This window comes from Cupressus sempervirens, chromosome 7 (assembly GCF_028749045.1).
Source record: "Cupressus sempervirens isolate cs-2001-9-10 chromosome 7, ASM2874904v1, whole genome shotgun sequence".
Taxonomy (NCBI): domain Eukaryota; kingdom Viridiplantae; phylum Streptophyta; class Pinopsida; order Cupressales; family Cupressaceae; genus Cupressus; species Cupressus sempervirens.
In genome coordinates, this window is record NC_143124.1 from 166005397 (window position 1) to 166025049 (window position 19653).

Below are 19653 nucleotides of genomic sequence, written 5' to 3' on the forward strand. Positions count from 1 at the left end.
ACTTCTTATTATAGATGGAATAGTGCCTCCCGATTTTAGCTAGTTTGCAGCTTTCAAATGCAATTGGATGTTTGTTTTGCATAAGGACTGCTCCAATGCCTTCCCTAGAAGAATCACATTGTAATTCAAACGGTAACGTAAAATTGGGAATGGCTAGGACGCTACACGAGCTCATTTACCTCAGATTCTTGAATGCATGTTGAGTTACGTCATTCTACATTTGGGTCCCCTTTTTTTATTATGTATCTAGGTGGAGTGACTAATTTAGGAAAACCCTTTACCAATCATCGGTAGCATAGATGTACTCTAGGTCACATGATACACCAAATTCTTACCCTTTCCAAATTTCATCCAAAATTTTATGATAGTTAATATAATATTGTATAATAATATTATTTTATTTTAAAATAATATTGAGTTATTTAGATTAATTATTTATCAATGTAAAAATTATTTTGACAATTTTGTGGATATGTTACTTATTTTTAACAATAAATAAATTTATATAAGTGAAGTTTAATGTCAATTTTGTTTTTCGGAATTTTTACCCCTGCTGATATTTTTTTGAATTTTATGATCAATGAACTTGAATTTGAATTTGAATCTGGTGACTTAGGATGTACTACTGGCCGAGTTGCAAAAACTGGCCGATGTTTCTGGCCTAGCAAGTTTGGAAGACTTAAATTGGCACCAAAAATTCTTCGAATTTTTGGTAAAAAATGGCCGAGTACTCGTTGAGATTTTGCGACAAAATCAACGAGTTTTTTGTTTAAAACTCAGTTGTAGTTTTATAACAGCACTTAAAAGCAAAAATCAGGCCAAATTAATTTCATTTCTCATTTCTTCACTTTGTATTCTGCTGAGAGTGGGAAAATAGTCTTCAAAACCCTTGTACTCCAAACACTTGCAAACTGGTATCTGTTGAGTTGAGGTGGATTTGTGGTAGTTTTTGAAGAAGATGACATTAATGATTTGGAGAGGCTGGCTATGGAGGAGGGCAGTGGATTTTGTTTCACATTGGATAACATTGAGTTGAATAAGTAGTCATTGCTATAGGAGAAGCTAGAGGCAGGGGTACATCCAGGATGGAGGACAAGCCACAGACTGAGTTAGACATACTGAGCGAGTACGCACAATCATGCCCATTAGAAACTTCTATGGTTATCAGTTTATCATAGGAATCAAGATACCAAGAAAGTTATAGATAAAATTTGGTAATGATTAGCATATCTTTAGAATTAACATATAAATCACTTCATCTTAAAATCATCCATCATTCATATTGATAATGATAGGATTTTCATCCTAGTTATTGCATTTGGAATTGCATAATCTTCAACACTTCGAAATATCTCAAAGGAGTTATTTGAATATGAGAGCTCACCAAATCAAGCACTAAAATCTAGGAGGATAGGTGAGACAAGTTGCAATGCGTAAGTAAAGGTAAGATTCAAATTTTAATTTCTCTTGCTTTTTTAATCTTCATTGTGTATGCACAATTACTTTAAAGTTGGTTGTTTGTAGCTTTTTAGGCATTATAAGATATTTTTGCATATATTTTCGACATCCACTATGGGGCTTAGCCCATGAAGTTAACATTTTTTTATGAGTTTTTATGTGTACATAGGAATTTGCATGTCATTTTTGCAATTTTTTACAAAATTGTGCATTCATTCATTTTAGCTACACTTCCATTTCTGACAAACTTTTCTATCTTGCACTATTTCTCATTTTTTGCAACTTATTTTCTTTTTGTCCATTTGTAACTTATTACTACACATTTTTTTTCTCGCACTTCCATTAGTTTTGCACATTTATTCCATATATATGTGCTTTTACACATCACTGTTGCACATTTGATGTTTGTGCACTTTCATATCTATATTCTATACACACATTTTTATTCTACAATATTATTAGATTAAAATCATTTCTTTCATGTTCATTTAGGGTTTTCTACATCTTAACAAGTTTTTTTCTCATGGTATTATAGCTTAGGCTATTTTCTAGTTCATGTTATTGAAGGCCTCTATAAATTACTCACAAATTTCACTAGCAAGTTCCTTGGAAAAACTTGAGGGGTTATTTTTGAAACAATTCACACATTCAATTTGGGCTTAAAACATGATATATATATATATATATATATATATATATATATATATATATATATATATATATATATATATATATATATATATATATATATATATATATATATAGTTTAGATCACTTGTCTGTTGTACTTGGGCTTCCAAAGAATTTTTATTACCCAATATTGATCAATTTTGTACCGATAACATTCTTGTTAGTAGGCCTGTGTACACAAGTCCATGTATTCTTCTTCTTAATATGATCTAATTCCTCTTTCATATCCTTAAGCATATCATCATATGCTAAAGCATCTTTAACAATTTTAGTTTCAAAATAAGGTAGTAAATAAGTTTTTTCCCTTACCTTGTCATTACTCCAACAATCTCATCTTGAGTCATTAAGTTTCACATATCTTGGAAGTATTAGTTTTTTTCTTTGGTTACCATCATCAAAATTTACTAATTATGGAAAATTTACTACTTCATTCATCTAAGGTACAATGTCTAGTTCCATCAGATCCACATAAATAATTTTTTTGTAGTTTTCTAGTTCCTTCTTTCTATCTTCCCCATTTTCCTTAGAAAATTCATCATTTCTAAGATTGACACTTTCAATCATCTTTCTATCACTCTATTTTAAACACTTATAGGCTTTACTTCTAGTGGAATAGCCAAGAAATATTCCCTCATCACTCTTAGAGTCAAGTATACCATTTTGTTCATCCTTCTTAATGTAGAATTTTGTTCCAATTCTTTTTGAAATAACTAACACTAGGAGTATGACCATTCCATAGCTCATGAGGTGTTTTGTTTGCACCTTTCTTAAGTTAAACCCTACTCAAAGCATAAACAATACTAATTATAGCTTCTCTCCAAAAGATTTAAGCCACTCTCTTTTGTATCAAAAGTGTTCTTGCACATTCAATAATGCATATTTTATTTTCTCTCCAATTCCATTTTTCTAAGGGTGTCCTTGATACTGACATTTATCTCTTGAGTTACACACCCTTCAAAAAATCTTATGTACTCTTGTGAAGTGAAATCACCCCCACTATAAGATCAAAGGCACTTAAGTAAATTACCTGTTTCTTTTTCAACTCTTTCATTATACACATTAAACATGTTGAATGCATCAGATTGGTAATCATAACAAACATAAATTATGCATCAGATTAGTAATCATTAAACTTTAAAAACATAATGGACATTATATTTGAGTAATCATCAACAAAATAGATCAATTACTTATTTCCATAGTAACTTTGAGTTCTAATAGGTTCACACAAGTTAGTGTGTACACAGTCAAGATTGTTGTGAACTTTTCTAGTAAGACTAAAACTAGTCATCTTTCTCAACAAAAACTCCTTGCACATAGGATTATTAGGCTTACATAAAACCTCTTACACATCTTTGATTATTTACCTTTACTAGATTATCAAAATTGACATAGTAATCTCTTTTATGCCACAATCAACAATCTTGGTCCAACATGAAAGTGCAAAGGAGTTCCTTTTGAACAAGGATATCAATGAAAAGAGAGTTGGATGGATCACCAAGGTCATGGAGTATGACATTGATATTAAAATCACCAAGCTTGTGAGAGGCAAATAATTGTGTGAGAAAATGACCTAATCTTTTGAGACACCTGGGGAGGCTACCTTCTTAATACAAGGTGAGAAACCAGTAGAGAATGAAAATTAGAATGATTGGTTGCATCCCATGACTACCTTCTTGGTAGGAGGAAGGTATCCCAAGGTCTAAATAGAGCCAAGAGAAGAAAATTTAGATTATAATCTATTCCTTATGTCTTGGTAAATGGAATATTATTTAAAAAGGATTCTAATGGAGTCCTATTGAGGTGTATCAAAACATATCAAATCACCAAGTTGTTTTGATACACCTCAACCCATTTTTAGGATCACATTCAAAATCTAACACACGTAAACAACTCAATTTCACACTTTAAAATTTTGGGACTGACGTGATCGAACACTTGTGTAGTTCATCTTGTGGATACTTTGTGAATCTATGAATATCACCAAAACAACTTTGCTCCATGTCATGCCCGAGATTTCACACCCCGAGATGTCATAGAACAAAACACACCCATTTTTTTTTCTTGTTTTTTTCTTGTTTAGTATTATTAATCGGAATACTCTTTATTGACTTGAACTATTTGACCTGGATTAGGTCCTACAATTTATTGAAGATTCCTTATATTCCTAAGATCTGTTATGCTACTCTCTGAATACCCTGATTTGTATTTGTCGTTATTATTATTATTTGATGGTTGATATTATTACTTGAAACTATTTATGTCTATCACTCTAATAATATATATATGTTAGTTCAAATTAATTTCTTACTTACCACTGACAATATCTTATTTTCATGAACTACTATCATAAAATCAAAACAATTCAAAGCTTAATTCAGAATCAATACCTTAAAAAAATTTGTTAACTTAAATGTGATTGAATTCTAGATGCTCTAATTCAAGAGCTAATAGTTTTACTAGCTCCACTAACGTTCACAATAAATGCTAATTATCTTACCAATTGACTCCAACTTCTGAAGGGCTAACATGATCCTAAACAATGTCATGCCTTATCTATATATATTCCTTGTATACTACAATATAATAACTATACCAGTATCTATATATATATATATCTAACCCGATCAACTATCCTATTGAATCCTACTTTAATTTTCTAAACTATATCCTCATATGTCTCATGGTCACTACTGCTTCCCTCCACCAATATAACCCTTTCTCTATCAACCATGAAGAATTCATATTTGATCAACATACTGCATTTATTATTTTATTATATATATATACATTGATTTTATTATTATTGTTATTATTATCCATTAATATAAATATATATATCTTTTACTTACATAACATTTAAATAAAGCATAAGTTTATATATATTAAATACCTATATTAATTCCAAAATGTTTTAATTCAAAACACAAACTTTGTTTCTTAATTATATTAAATCTAACTAAACTAATATTTTTCCAAATTTAAACCCATACTACCACTTGTCCAAATCTAAACTATATTTCTACCTCTACACACCTAATCTATTTTAATACCTATACAACTCTACCCCACATGCTACTTCTCCTAAGCAAGTTTCGCAAGTCCCAAGGAAGTCAATAAGTGGCCGTTTACCCATGGTTAACATTTAGGGGCGCCAAGTAAAAAAATGGAAATGAGAGATTAGTTTTAACACATAAGCCTCTGACAAGATGCTAATAGATGAGCCTTGACTTTTGCAACATGTAGTTTAGATTACTAACTTAAAATCTGCACTTTTCTAAGCCAGCGCCTAGGGTTCTAGAGGATGCGCTTTCCTTGGCTCGAGGTGGGGAAAAGTGGAAACATGGGAGCTGACATCATATTAAATTTGTCCCCTCTCTTGTCATGGTGCCAAGTTTTGAGGTGAGGGGTTGGATTTATAATACATATATATTTGTATGTTCATTGCAACTATTTAATGGTTGGTGGAAAACATCTTAGGGTATGCGTGTACCGGTGTAAGTTAGGTGTCTGGCCATGCTCTAAACGCATAGTCCACGTTATTAATTGATTATATATTTTTATATTGTTTTCTAGATGATTGCGAAATCCAAGAGGGTCATGCCTTATGAATAAGGTAAAAGACTTGAACATTGTTATTAATTAAGTTTTATTCTATATACTATCTTATCAATATTTCAAACACCAAATTCTAAGTATATTCCTTGAATTAAATATTGATCTGTAATCTAGAAAAGGATTTATTTCCTTTTCCATACATTTTCCAGAGGACAAATTATGCACCTACAGGATTTGCTCTTATATTTGAGTCTAAGTATCTTTCCATCAAATTTTCTTTAGTCTTGCTATAGAATTGTAGAGTATGATAATTAGTTATGGTGGAATTTATCCAAAAAACTATAAGGAACACGAATCTAACATTCATACACATTTAATAACCTATCAATTAGAATAACTTTCTTCCATTAAAGTTGAATACATGCATATATAATTTCAGTTTTTAAACATTTCTACTCTAATCTAAGTCAACTATATCAAGAAGTATAACCACTACAAACTAATCACACTAATTGGATTGCAAGAAGTAATGGTTTCTTTTTTTTTTAATGATCCTATATTTGCATCAAACACAAGATTGGAAACTCATAATATATGGTTCCTAACAAGCATCTATATGAATAATTATTTTCTTTCTTGATCCTTTTGCACATTTTCAACAAATTACAATAATGAGGACATCCTTCCTCTCATCACACTGAAATGAACATGGAGTCTTAACATCTTGACCCCTTAACAATGACAAGGAAGATGTGCACTTTCACCGCACTTGGTTTCCAACATAAAACCCTAATGTCTTCAAGGATTCCATCTTTACAAAACCTGCAAAACAACTCAAAACTTGGAACCATGGAGGCTCACCTCCCAACCTAGGCCTCAAGGAGGCCACCCCCACGCTAGGGGAAACAAGGCTCAACCGGGGTATATCCAAACATCATCACAACAACATAAACTAACATGATCACACATTTTGCAACACATTTACAACCCCAACCAAGGTTTGCACAATGATCCACAAATGGAATCATAAACATTGGGTGAAGGTGAGCTTTCAAATAGGAGACTTGCCATAACATACCAAAGCTATAACAACAATTTTCATGCCCTTTCGAGGCTTCCACAAAACAACAAATTTCATGCCCTTTCGACTCTTTCACAAACATCCTTAAATCATACTACTATCAACCAAAGCATCCTTGGATTTCCATACTTCATCAACCTTCTTACCACATCATTATTCTCCTTATTGTCCATAACAAGTTATGAAGGAATATGGCATACAATGGAGCCCATACTCCAAGGCTCTCAACTATATTTCAAGCGCAACTAACCCCTTCACCCAAGGCTTGCTCTTCCCTCCCAAGGGTGAGTGAAGCCTTCACACCCATGAACAAATTTCAACATCCAAAGAAAACAAGAAAATCTAAAAGAGACCCCAAGAAATTTCATGAACAATACACACACTCACAATACAACACAACACAAGAATCCCAAGAACAATACATGATGCCATATCACTCACACAACCCTACAAAGGCACTCTTACAATTTCCAATTTCAGCTATATGATATAAAGAGAGCATGGCATGAAGCACTAACCTGCTTACAAGCTATGGCAATGGAATGAAGACCTCTCCCTGCTTGGCTTCCAAACTTCTCCTTTCCAATCCCTGTCTGTCTCTAAAATTAGAGAGTGGGTGAATAATCACCAAGGTTGACACAAGCTCCCTATAAGGACCTCCACTTTCATCCTCATCTCCCCTCTTACTTTCTTGTATCTTCCCACCAATAAGAACTTAACCAAGTGGTGTAATGAGGGAAGAAGTCATGTGACAATATGATTTTCGAATTGGCTTGGAAATGACTATTTTTGAGGGTCCTTTAGGTCCCCTAGACCCACTTATGATTATATTTAAACCCCTAACCCATACTATTACCACGTGGGTAACTTATTTTCACAAAATTAACACTTGGAAATCACTTTAGGCTCTCTAAAGTTCCTATCAAATTATAACTTGAATTTCCATCACAAAGATGACTCTTCCCAACACTCTCCAAGGTCGGTTAATTGATTTCACAATGAGGATTAGGCTTAGGTTAAGTGACTTCATGCCAAAGAATCCTATTTGACATGTCATTTACACATAGACAATACAAGTGTCGAATGACAGACACATACACATTAAAACACTTTACACTTCACGATGACATGTCTCTAATTAATCATGCTCTCTCACTATAACACTCATGCATAATGACATTACGAAATAAACACAACACAACGAAGTTTTGAATCTTCCAAAGATTCACCTTGGCTTTACCGTGTTCACATAAGATTGAACCTTGTTTCCCCCAATTATCTCCATGGTTCAACTTTCCTGCACACTCAACTTAAACATTAGTAGCCCAATAAAATAATACACAAATACATACAAATAAGTGCAGAATAAACCCAATGTCTCATAATTCATGTTAACATATACATTTAACCTCAGTTGAGTACATATATAAGTAACTTTCATTTGATTCATATTCAAAACACTGTAATATCAACATATGGATATCAACATTTATCTTTCTTATCATAACGAAATTACCATTCTATTACCATACTTATAATCAGGAAACACTAAAGCCATATCTACTAAATCATTAAAACATATAAAATGGATCTCAGTATATATGTCCTAAGTGAAAATCACTAATATGCAGACTTGTTAATTGGTATCCTTTTAATCAAGCTAAACATATAGACCTTTCTAGCAATATCCCTTTAACACATTATGAGGGGTTTGTGAGTAAGTTTCTAGGGTTAATTTCTCAAACTGTTAGAATGTTTCCATAATTGTGTTATCGTACTTTAAACCCAAGTTTCAAATGTAATCATATGTCTTGTTGTCATTTTAACCTACATTCATTATTATCTCCTATAAGAGAAAATGTAAATTCATCTTCCCTAATTTGGCTAGTGAACTGTTCTGTAAATCCTTTGATCGGGTCCCTAGGTTGAACACAGAGAGTTTTCTTTTTAGGTGATCTTAGTTATTCCATATAAAGTTATTTAATGGTTATTACATTTATCATAGCTAAAGTTTGCTTAGTCTCTAATAGGATCTCATAACTAATCATTAGTAACAAAAATGTCCATCATACTCTAATTAACTCCTAATCACATCCATGTTATGAAATCTAAAATAGGGTACTAGTGTGGGTCTTACAGCTCTAACATTTTAATTTTTTAAAGAAAAATTCAACCTTGGTCAATTATTGTCAACTATGGTCAACCAGACCTTCAAATCAATTTGAATCACCTTAATTATGAGGTGTCATCTTTTGACTTTGCTCCTAAGGGGGCAGGATGATAATTACATCATTAAAACATCATTGAATCTTTCAAACAACAACTTCAAATTTGAACACAATAGGATGATGGTCAAATCATTAAACATGATTATGTCATTAAAACATCATTGAATCTTTCAAACAACTTCAAATCTGAGCACAACATCCTATTCACTAGGGACATCTTGTTACTCAGGGTATCTTTGTTCCCCCTATCTGGCATCATATGCTATCAAACTGATCAAACTTGTAACAATCATTGTCATAAGCTTGCAAATAGGTATTAGGGCAATCTAACCCTGATTCTTGAGGATTTAGCCTCGCTCTAGGGATAATTCTACAACTCATGATTAAGTCTAGTTATCTTTTATGGATCGGTATTCAGGTGTTCTATTTGGACTCCAAAGGATTAAGCTCTGTCTTGGAGATAATTTTAAGCTTTTCTTTCAATCACATAATTAATGGATAGGTACTGGGGCAATCTAACCCTAACTCCTAAGGATTATACCTTGTTCTAAGGATAACCCTACAAATTATGATTGACATTGTCACATTTGAATCAAATAGGCATTGGGGTAATCTAACCCTAACTCTTGAGGATTGAGCCTACTTCTGGGGACAATTTTGTAAATCACAACAATCTTTGGACTAAATAGGTATTGGGGCAATCTAACCCTAATTCCTAAGGATTGAGCCTTGTTTTGGGGACAATTCTAAAAATCAGGATAATTTTTGTTCTATCGGACCAGTATCTAGGTGTTCTATTTGTACTTCGGAGGGTTAAGCTTTGTTCCAGAGATAACCCTAAAAAATCTCATCAAATTGGTCTTCAAATGTGGAATCAATCTTAGTTATTTTATGCAAGAGGAGATTACGTATTTGGGATTTGTGATTTATGATTTCAGCTGATGGTTTGAGAATGGATCCTAAGAAGGTTAAGGAAATTTTGGAATGGCCTACACTTGAGAATGTGGGCGATGTAAGATCATTTCATGGTTTGGCTAGTTTCTATAGGAATTTTATAAAGAATTCTAGTTTTGTTTGTAATGCTATGACAAAGAAAATGAGAGGAGATAAAAAGGATTAAAGGTGGACTCATGGAGCTGATAAGAGTTTTGAGACTTTGGAACAAAATGTTGTTGAGTTACTTGTATTGGCTTTGCCTAATTTCAACAAGGTATTTTAGGTTGAATGTGATGCAAGTGGACGTGCAATAGGAGTTGTATTAAGTAGAGAAGGTAAACCCATTGATTTGTTTAGTGAGAAGTTGAATGATGCTAAAAGGAAGTATTATGTGTATGATCAAGAGTTTTATGCTATTGTTCAAGCCTTGAAGAAGTGGAGACATTATTTGATTCCTAAGGAGTTTGTGTTGTACACTAATCATAAATCTTTATAGTACTTGCACAATCAACATAAATTGAATTAGAGACATATGAAGTAGGTTGAGTACTTGTAGAGTTACTAACCCAATTGTTGATGCATTGAGCAGAAGATGTTCTTTGTTGACTGAGATAAAGGTTGAAGTTCTTGGTTTTGATGAAATGAAAGAATTGTATGATATTGACCTTGATTTCTAAGGTGTGGAGAGAGTACAGAGCACCAAATCTATCATATCACATGAGTAAGTATGATGAATATTTGATTAAAGAAGGTATGCCATTGGACTATACTAATAAGTTCTATGAGAGTTAGTTTGATTAAGCAAAAGTATTGTGGTGGATTGGTTGGACATTTTGGAATTGACAAGACATTAAGTTTGTTGAAGGATAAGTATTATTGTCCACAAATGTATAAAGATGTTCAAAAGTTTATAAGGAGTTGTGGAGTTTGTCAAGAAGCAAAAGGAATAAGTCAATATACTGGATTGTGTACACCTATCTCTATTTTTGAGAAACCTTGGGGTGACTTCAATATGGATTTTGTTCTTGGATTACCTAAGATAGTAAAAGTGTATGACTCTATATTTGTTTTTGCGGATAGATTTTCTAAAATGTTTCATTTCATACCATGTAAGAGGACATCATATGTTGAGCATGTTGCTGAAATTTTCTTTAAAGAGATTGTTAGATTGCATGGATTACCAAGAAGTATTATTTCTGATAGAGACTGTAATTTTGTTGGTTATTTTTGGAGGACTTCGTGGAAGAAGATCAATACTAAATTGAGATTTAGGTCTACATTCCATCCACAGATAGATAGATAGGCAGAGGTTGTATATAAAAACTTGGGTAATTTGTTGAGCTATTTAGTTGGGGACAAACCACATAATTGGGAGCTAATATTGGCACAAGTTGAGTTTTCATATAATAATTCTATGAATAGGAGTACTGGGAAGACACCTTTTGAGATTGTTGCTGGAATGCAACCTAAGTGAATATCATATTTGAGGGATGTTGCTAGTGAAGAGAAGAGAAGTGTTGACGGAGAATAATTTTCTCCTTTTATGAAGTCTTTGCATGAGGAAGTAAAGTTGAGATTGGAACAAAGTAATGAAAAGTATAAGGAGAATTATAATAAGTCTAGGAGACATCATGTTTTTGAAATTGGTGATGAGGTGATGGTTCATTTGAAGAAAGGACGATTTCCTGTTAGAACATACAATAAGCTAAAAATGAAAAAAATTGGACCTTGTAAGATCTTGAGGAAGTTAAACAATGGAAATGTTTGTGAAGTTGAGTTACCTAATGGCATGGATATATCTCCCATATCAATGTTGCTGATTTGTATAAGTATCATGAGTTAGATGATGAAGTTTTTGTATCAGATGATTATCCTAAGAAGCAAATTGAAGAGGTTAAAATGGTGCTAGAGTGGAGAGTTAGTAAGAGTATAATAGGAAAATATTCCTATGAGTATATGGTGAAGTGGAAGAATAGACCAATGGAGGATTCCACATAGATTTCCCAATCTGATTTGGATTCAGCTCAGCTTGTGACACTTGCATAATTCAGGAGAATCATTTCTTTTACCTTAGTTGTCTGATGCAGGAGCATCCTAGGTTTCCTTGCAATCCTGCAATTTGTTTATTCTAATAGTGTTGACCGAGTTCTTGTAGACCTTGTCAAGCTATTTAGTGTCAATCGAGCTATTCCTATGGTGACCAAGTTGTATCTACGATAATACCAAGTTCTCTTATTGATCGAGTTACGATTCCTGTGTAAACCAAGTTGTTGTTGGTGTTCAGCTCTAGTTCTGATTGAGTTCTATGGTAAGCGAGTTTCTTTGGTGACTGAGATCTTTCATGTACTGAGTAGTCTGATTAACCTTCCGCTGTTTGGTGTCTCTTGGTCCTTCTTTGAAAGAGTTGTTTGTGTTTTTGGTTCTTAGTGGGAGTTGACTCTTGTATTTAATTTAGATTGTGGATTTAATAATGGGATCTAATATAGGGTTGAGTGCTAACCATTTTGAGATTGGCCTTCTTCTTTGTATTGTTCTAGAATCTTCTATAAGCCATTTTGGCAAGTATAAGTAGAGGTATTTTGGTTTATTTTAGGGCATGGAGGTAGAAAGCACGTAGAGAATCAGAGAAGATGTTTATGGATTTGCAAATTTGAAGTTGGATCATAGATCTAGAAGTTATATTTTATATCTGGCCTTAACCCAAAAGGCCTTATAGCTAGGCATGCATGCTAATAACTTGATGAATAAATAAAACTCTCTCTCTCTCTCTCTCTCTCTCTCTCTCTCTCTCTCTCTCTCTCTCTCTCTCTCTCTCCCCCCTTGGTTTTGTCCTTTGTGTGTTTTCTTTTGTTGTGTTTATTCTACAAGGTGGTTTGGATAGTTGGGTGTGCCTTTGTCCCTAGTTGTCTGTCTCTCCTTGCACCACATATTGTGTCATAAATTAATTACATTCATAAAGTGAGTTCTTAATTATCTTTTACTATTATTTTTTGAAAGGTAAAATTATTCACTATGAACAATGTTAATATATGATAGATCAAACATGCATAGTATTATGGTGATATACTTGTGTCAAGTTGGTTTCATAATATGTTTTTTTAATGATTGTCTACTATGAAACATATTATTGAGTGACTTGTGATGTGTTACATAAATGATGCTTTTATTTATGAAATTATGTTGGAAAACTTAATGTTAACATCAAAACTATGAAATTATTATTAAAAAAATTGAAGACTAACCTAGAAAATGCAAGGTACACAAGACATTACATAAAGAATGGCCTTGGCCAATTAACCATTCTTTAAGCTATATAAAAAAAAGACTTTAAGGAATGACCATGGTCAATGGGCATTCCCTTCAGTCTTTGAAGAGGCTTTTAACCTATTCCAATAACTTCCTTTTATTAAGCATAGTATTTTTACAAGTTATAAAAATAATTAGATCAATTTTGATCAATATAGTACTGAAAGAATGAAAAATAACCAACCACATTCTCTTTTGTTATGAATCCTTACCAAAAACTTTATTCAATTGCTCAAATTTTTCGTAATGGTGAAAAATAAGTAGTTGAAAAAACTACATGGGACTTCGAGGGTCCTTGTTAACAAATGCTTAACAAATTGTCTCTTCCAAGAGAGGTTGGTTGACAACAAGATTCACTATTTTGTACATTGAGGTCACCTAGGGGGGTCATGAACTTGCATCATTAAACAATTTTGTGTAATCTTATCATATAATCATTAAAAATTTAGCTAAAAATCAAGCACTACAATGTAACAAATACCAATAAGTAAAATATGAATGTAGACAATTCTAAAATCTATCTAGAAAATAACTTTAGGGAACTAATAATTCAACATCATTCAGTTTTAAAGACTCCTTATTAATTGAAGTAAAATATTTCAAAGTAGCTTGATGTTTTACTTAAATTCATAGTATTTGATTTCTATTGTGTTTAATAAGTCGAGTTGGAAGTAATATGTTTTGGTAATTGTAGAATCCAAATCAAAATACATGAACTCTAAAATTTAAGACATAATTAGGTCAAGGTCCCATGGAGTGGGGGTTTCTTAAAAATAGAATGGGTGGTTGTTGGGAGTTCTTAGGAATATTTAAAGGTGAATGGTGCAATTAATTTTTTTATTTCTTTCAACTTTAAAATTTCAGCTCCTAAATTTAAGGAATTTAGTGCTCCCATGGATATCACTTGAAGAATTTAAATTTATGGTGTCATTATTTTATTAATATCATAATTAAATCTTTAAAATAATTAATAAATTATTTACATGTAGAAAAAATCTCATAAATTGGCGAGGCTAAATACAGCCTAGATCAAACGTTAGCAACTAGCAAGTTTAAGTGATGTCAACGTCCAACAAAGGAGATACTAAACAAAACATAGATTAAGAATTTCCATTCAAAAAAATTGTTAGCCAATTATGCATTTTTTCGATTCATTATCCTATGTATATATCGCATTAACCTAAAGTACTTGTAAAGATGAAACTTAATTTAGATCACAACAACAAGCAAATTTAAGTTGTGTTAACCCCCAATAGAGGAGGAATTTGGGAAGGGTTGTAAGGTATAAATGGAAATAATAAATAGTTTTAAAATGTATATTTAATAAATATTATTTCAAAGAAAAGTATGAGGAATACTTCTAAGTGAAAAGAAAGAAGAAACATTGTATTATGGTGTCAATCATAAATGAAAGTTGTTCATATTATTTGTACATATTTCTCCTATTTTTTTTAATGTTCATCTATTAAGGAAATAATCGTAGATATAGTTATTTATTGATGTACCTAGTAAAGTTTTTTTTACCTCTTAATGAAGGATCCAAAGGTAATTGAAATTATAATAAATGAATAGTTATGAATTAATAGAATAAGTCAACAACTTAATTTTATCATTCAATAGTTAGTTTATGTTTACTTATTACATAAAAAGTGTATATATTAATAAAGTACATAAGATAATGCCTATCTTATTGAATATTGATCATTTTCCTAAATTGTTAAAAGGAAGTAGTATAAATGATAGTCGATGTTTATATCTAAGTTTGTATTCTTGTAGAGGAATATATAATTTGAAGACAATTGCACATATGAGTATTAGTAGAATAAGATCTTCCATTAAATTAAAATCAAAATTGTGTAAATGTTATACAAATTAGTATGAAAGACACATTCTTTTTGTTACAAGTAAAATGAAACTAGTATAGATATCTTAAATAAATCTATCTAAAGAAATGCCAATAGATATCCACTACAAAATAATTATAATTTAATTTACTACATCTAAAATTATTTGTATTTCATTTATCTCTATTTATTTAGTTTTTTACTAACTTAAGCTTTTTATTTTAATTTCTTAAAAAGTGGATGATTTATATCTCCAAATATTATAATTTAAACATATATTTTATGTGGTATTTATTAAACTATTTTTAAAAGTATATTCTATTTATAATAAGATTAAAATTTTTGACATGTAGATGGTTGTCAAATTTAATCTAGAAGAATAAAAGTTAACATTAACACGATCACACCATCCCATTGCCTCATTCTGCCATTGTAGAATGCCTATTGGCATTAATAAGTAAGATATAATAACAGTTAAAAATAACTAGTAAGAATAAGTAGTTTAAATAATCTATGCATAGCGTGCATATAGAAACACAATAGTGATAGACTTTTTATGCTAATAACTCTTCCTAAAAGCTATGATGCTAGCTTCTTAATGAGATTAGTGTTTTGATGATAAGGGACTACTATGTGTTGGTGTTTTTCAAAATGGGTATGAGTATATTGGGAAGTTTAACATTCTGCATAAATGTATTATTGATTCTTCCTAATTGGTCTATGAGACTTAGATAGAAAGAGTCAAAATGTTCACATCTCCTTCTAGCTATCATTCTAAGCATTTGGTCAGTATTTGTCTTCAAGCCTTTTTTGTAGCTTCTTAAGGAATTTTAACAAAGCAATTGGAATCTCAGTTCTAGATTGCCGAGCATGAAGATGTAAGACTACTTCATCACCATCTCTCTTTGGGTTGTAAGGATTTGGATTTAATACAAAATGAGTGAATCTATAATTTTCTTTAGCATTAGAAAAAAGGCTGGAATGTACCAATGTCCTCATCAAACAGAGTTGTATCTATTAAATTTTTCATTAATTATGATTTATAAGGAGTTTGGTCATTTACCTATCAAAAACTATATGATTAGAATAAAGCCAAATATCATATTTATTACCTTTAACAATCACCTTAATTTAACAAAAGAAGGGGAAAGTGAAATGAATGTACATTTTTCCTTTATTTTGTGCATCGATACTAATGTAGCATTGATATATTTCTTGTTTTAAAAAATGCTTAAGTTCACAATAATGAGAACAACTCTACATTAAATCCCTTTTAATTACTTTATTTAGAATGAGTTGTAAAATGATGAAGTTGGGCCTTCTTCTCTGTTGGTGTGATTTTATTATTTTGACTTTCCTTCTATCTAGTTTTGTTGAAAAATGTGTTGATGAATAAAAATACAAGTAGATTTTGAGTTGAGAGATCATATGTGTAGATAGGATAAGTGATCTATAGAAACTGCAAAAAACAAGTAGTTTTGATATGAAGGTAGTCATGGGGGTTAGGTCATTTATCCGAGTCTTTGAAAAACACATAGTTACCCATAAAAAATGAGTTATAAGAAATTTTTTTTTTCAATATAATAAAGATTCATCTAATTACTTTTCAAATTAACAAATATATATCTTAAAATAAAATTTGATGTTATAAGATTTAATACAAAAATGAGTGAATCTATAGTTCTTTTTAGCATTAGGAAAACATTGGACTATATTTATTTATGGGTTGCATCTATTAGTTTTCTTAGTAATTAAAACTTATAAAGACTTTGGCAATTTATTGATCAAAAAACTTATGGTCAAAATAAAGCCAAACATAAGTAAAATGGATGTACATTTTCTTCTCTATTGTGTGCATTAATAATAGTTTGACATTGATATATTTTCTATTTTTTAAATTACTTAAGTTCACAACAATGAGAATAACTCTACATTATATCACTTCTTAGCTTCAAGAATATTTATTAGCTTCAAGAATATTTATTCTCTACAAACAAGGCCAACCACGTGAAGGTGGAAGCTTATATGGTCTCCGCTAATTGACTTAAGACTCGACATGACTTGACGCCACCCGTCATAATATGACACCCATTATTTTATATTATATGAATGTGCTTTTAAAATATTTTTTACATTACATATAAAGTAGTAATATTTTATAATTTTATAATTGCTTATAATGTTTATTAATGTTTATATGTAATATGTAATATTTATTAATGTTTGTGTTGTCATAATGTTAATATGTCATTGTCTACTATCCTAACTTTATTAATTTGGCTTTATTATGTGCAAAAACAAATTATCATTTGCAATACGAAAAACCAATTATGTAAACATGTTATGTGTGAATTACATTCATAGAGTGAGTTCCTAATTATCTTTTAATATTATTTTTAGGAAGGTAATTTATGATTGTTCATTATGAACAATGTCAACATGTGATGGGTGAAAACATGTAGATTATTATGGTGAAATTTATGTCAAGTTCAACTTTAGTGTTAACATCAAAATTATAAAATTATTATATAAAAATGCAAGGGACTTTAAGGAACATTATTTTTAGAAACTTACCATGTCAAATGATATAACTTAAATGTCTTATGATTAAGCAACATATATAATTACAATCAAGCTTCTCTTAGCTTCAAGAATATTTATTCTCTACTAACAAGGCCAACCACGTGAAGGTGGAAGCTTATGTGGCCTCCCTCTAATTGACCTAAGACAACCCCAACATGACACGACACGACATGGCACCACCTAACTTGACAAGACACCCATTATTTTATTGTTTGCATTAGATTAACTCACTTTATGAAAGTGTTTTTAAATATTATTTACAATTACATGTAGTATTTATTAATGTTTGTGTGGTTTCGTAATGTTAATTAATATGTGATTGTCTACTAGTCAAACTTTATTGATTTTGCTTTATTATGCGCAAAAACAAATTGTCATTTGCAATATGAAAAAAAAAATGCATTTAACAATTATGTAAACATGTGTGAATTGTATTTATAAAGTGAGTTCCTAATTATCTTTTAATATTGTTTTTAGGAAGGTAATTTATGATTGTTCATTATGAACAATGTTAATATGTGATGGGTCAAGACATGCACATTATTATGGTGATATGGTTATGTCAAGTTCAACTTTAATGTTAACATCAAAATTATACAATTAATATATAAAAATGTAAGGGACATGCCTAAAACAATGGCCTTCACTTATTGACCATTCTTTAAGATCTAAAAACACAAACGTTAAGGAACATTATTTTTAGAATCTCACAATGTCAAATGATATAACTTAAATAGTTTATGATTAAGCAAGACATATAATTACAAACAAGCTTCTCTTAGCTTCAAGAATATTTATTCCCTGGCCAACCACGTGAAGGTGGAAGCTTATGTGGCCTCCTCCTAAGTGACCTAATACAATCCCGACATGACATGGCGCCACCCGACTTGACAAGACACCCATTATTTTATTATATTATTTATCTTTAAGTGTTAATATTTTATTATTTATATTAAATGAACTCACTTTATGAATGTGTTTATTTTATATTATTTACATTACTTGTCAATTGGTTATATTTTATGATTTTATGATTTGTTACAATGCCTTGATTGAATATGTAGAATTTATTAAAGTTTATGTGTTGTCATATTGCTAATATGTGATTGTCAAGTAGCCCATCTTTATTGATTTTGTTTTATTATGTGCAAAAAAATATATTATATGTTTGCAATATGAAAAAGATGCATTTAACAAATATGTAGACATGCTTTGTGTAAATTACATTCGTAAAGTGAGTTCTTAATTATCTTTTAATATTTGTTGGGAAGGTAATCTAAGATTGTTCATTACGAACAATATTAATTTGTCATGGGTCAAAAAAGCAGATTATTATGGTGATATACTTATGCCAAGTTATACTTAGTCTTGTGATGTGTTGCATAAATGATGCATTTATTTATATAAAATTGTGATTGACAACTTTAATATTAACATTAATATTAGGAAATTAAAAACTAACCAAAAAAATGCAAGAGACACAAGACATGCCTTAAAGAATGGCATTGGCCTATTGACCATTCTTTAAGCTGTCAAAAAAAAAAAAGACTCTAAGGAATGACCATGGCCAATGGGCATTCCTTTTAGTCTTTGAAGGGGCTTTTAACCCCTTCCAATAACTTTCTTTTATTAAGCATTATATTTTTACATGTTACAAAAACTATTAGATCAATGTTTGATAAAAATAGTATAAAAGAAATAAAAAATAACCAATCACATGCTCTGCTGCAACTTTAGCCATATGCTCAAACTTTCCATATTGGTAAAAAATAACTGGCTGAAAACTTTGCTCGGGACTTAGAGGATCCTTGCTATCAAGTACTTGACAATCTCGTGTAATTCTGCCATCCAATCTGTAATGGACACCCTTGGATGTCCCAAAAAACTAAACCAAATTGCTGAAAGGAATTATGTCAAATAGTTTGCATTCAACTTCTTAAAAACCCCTTATAACTCCGGAAATCAAGCG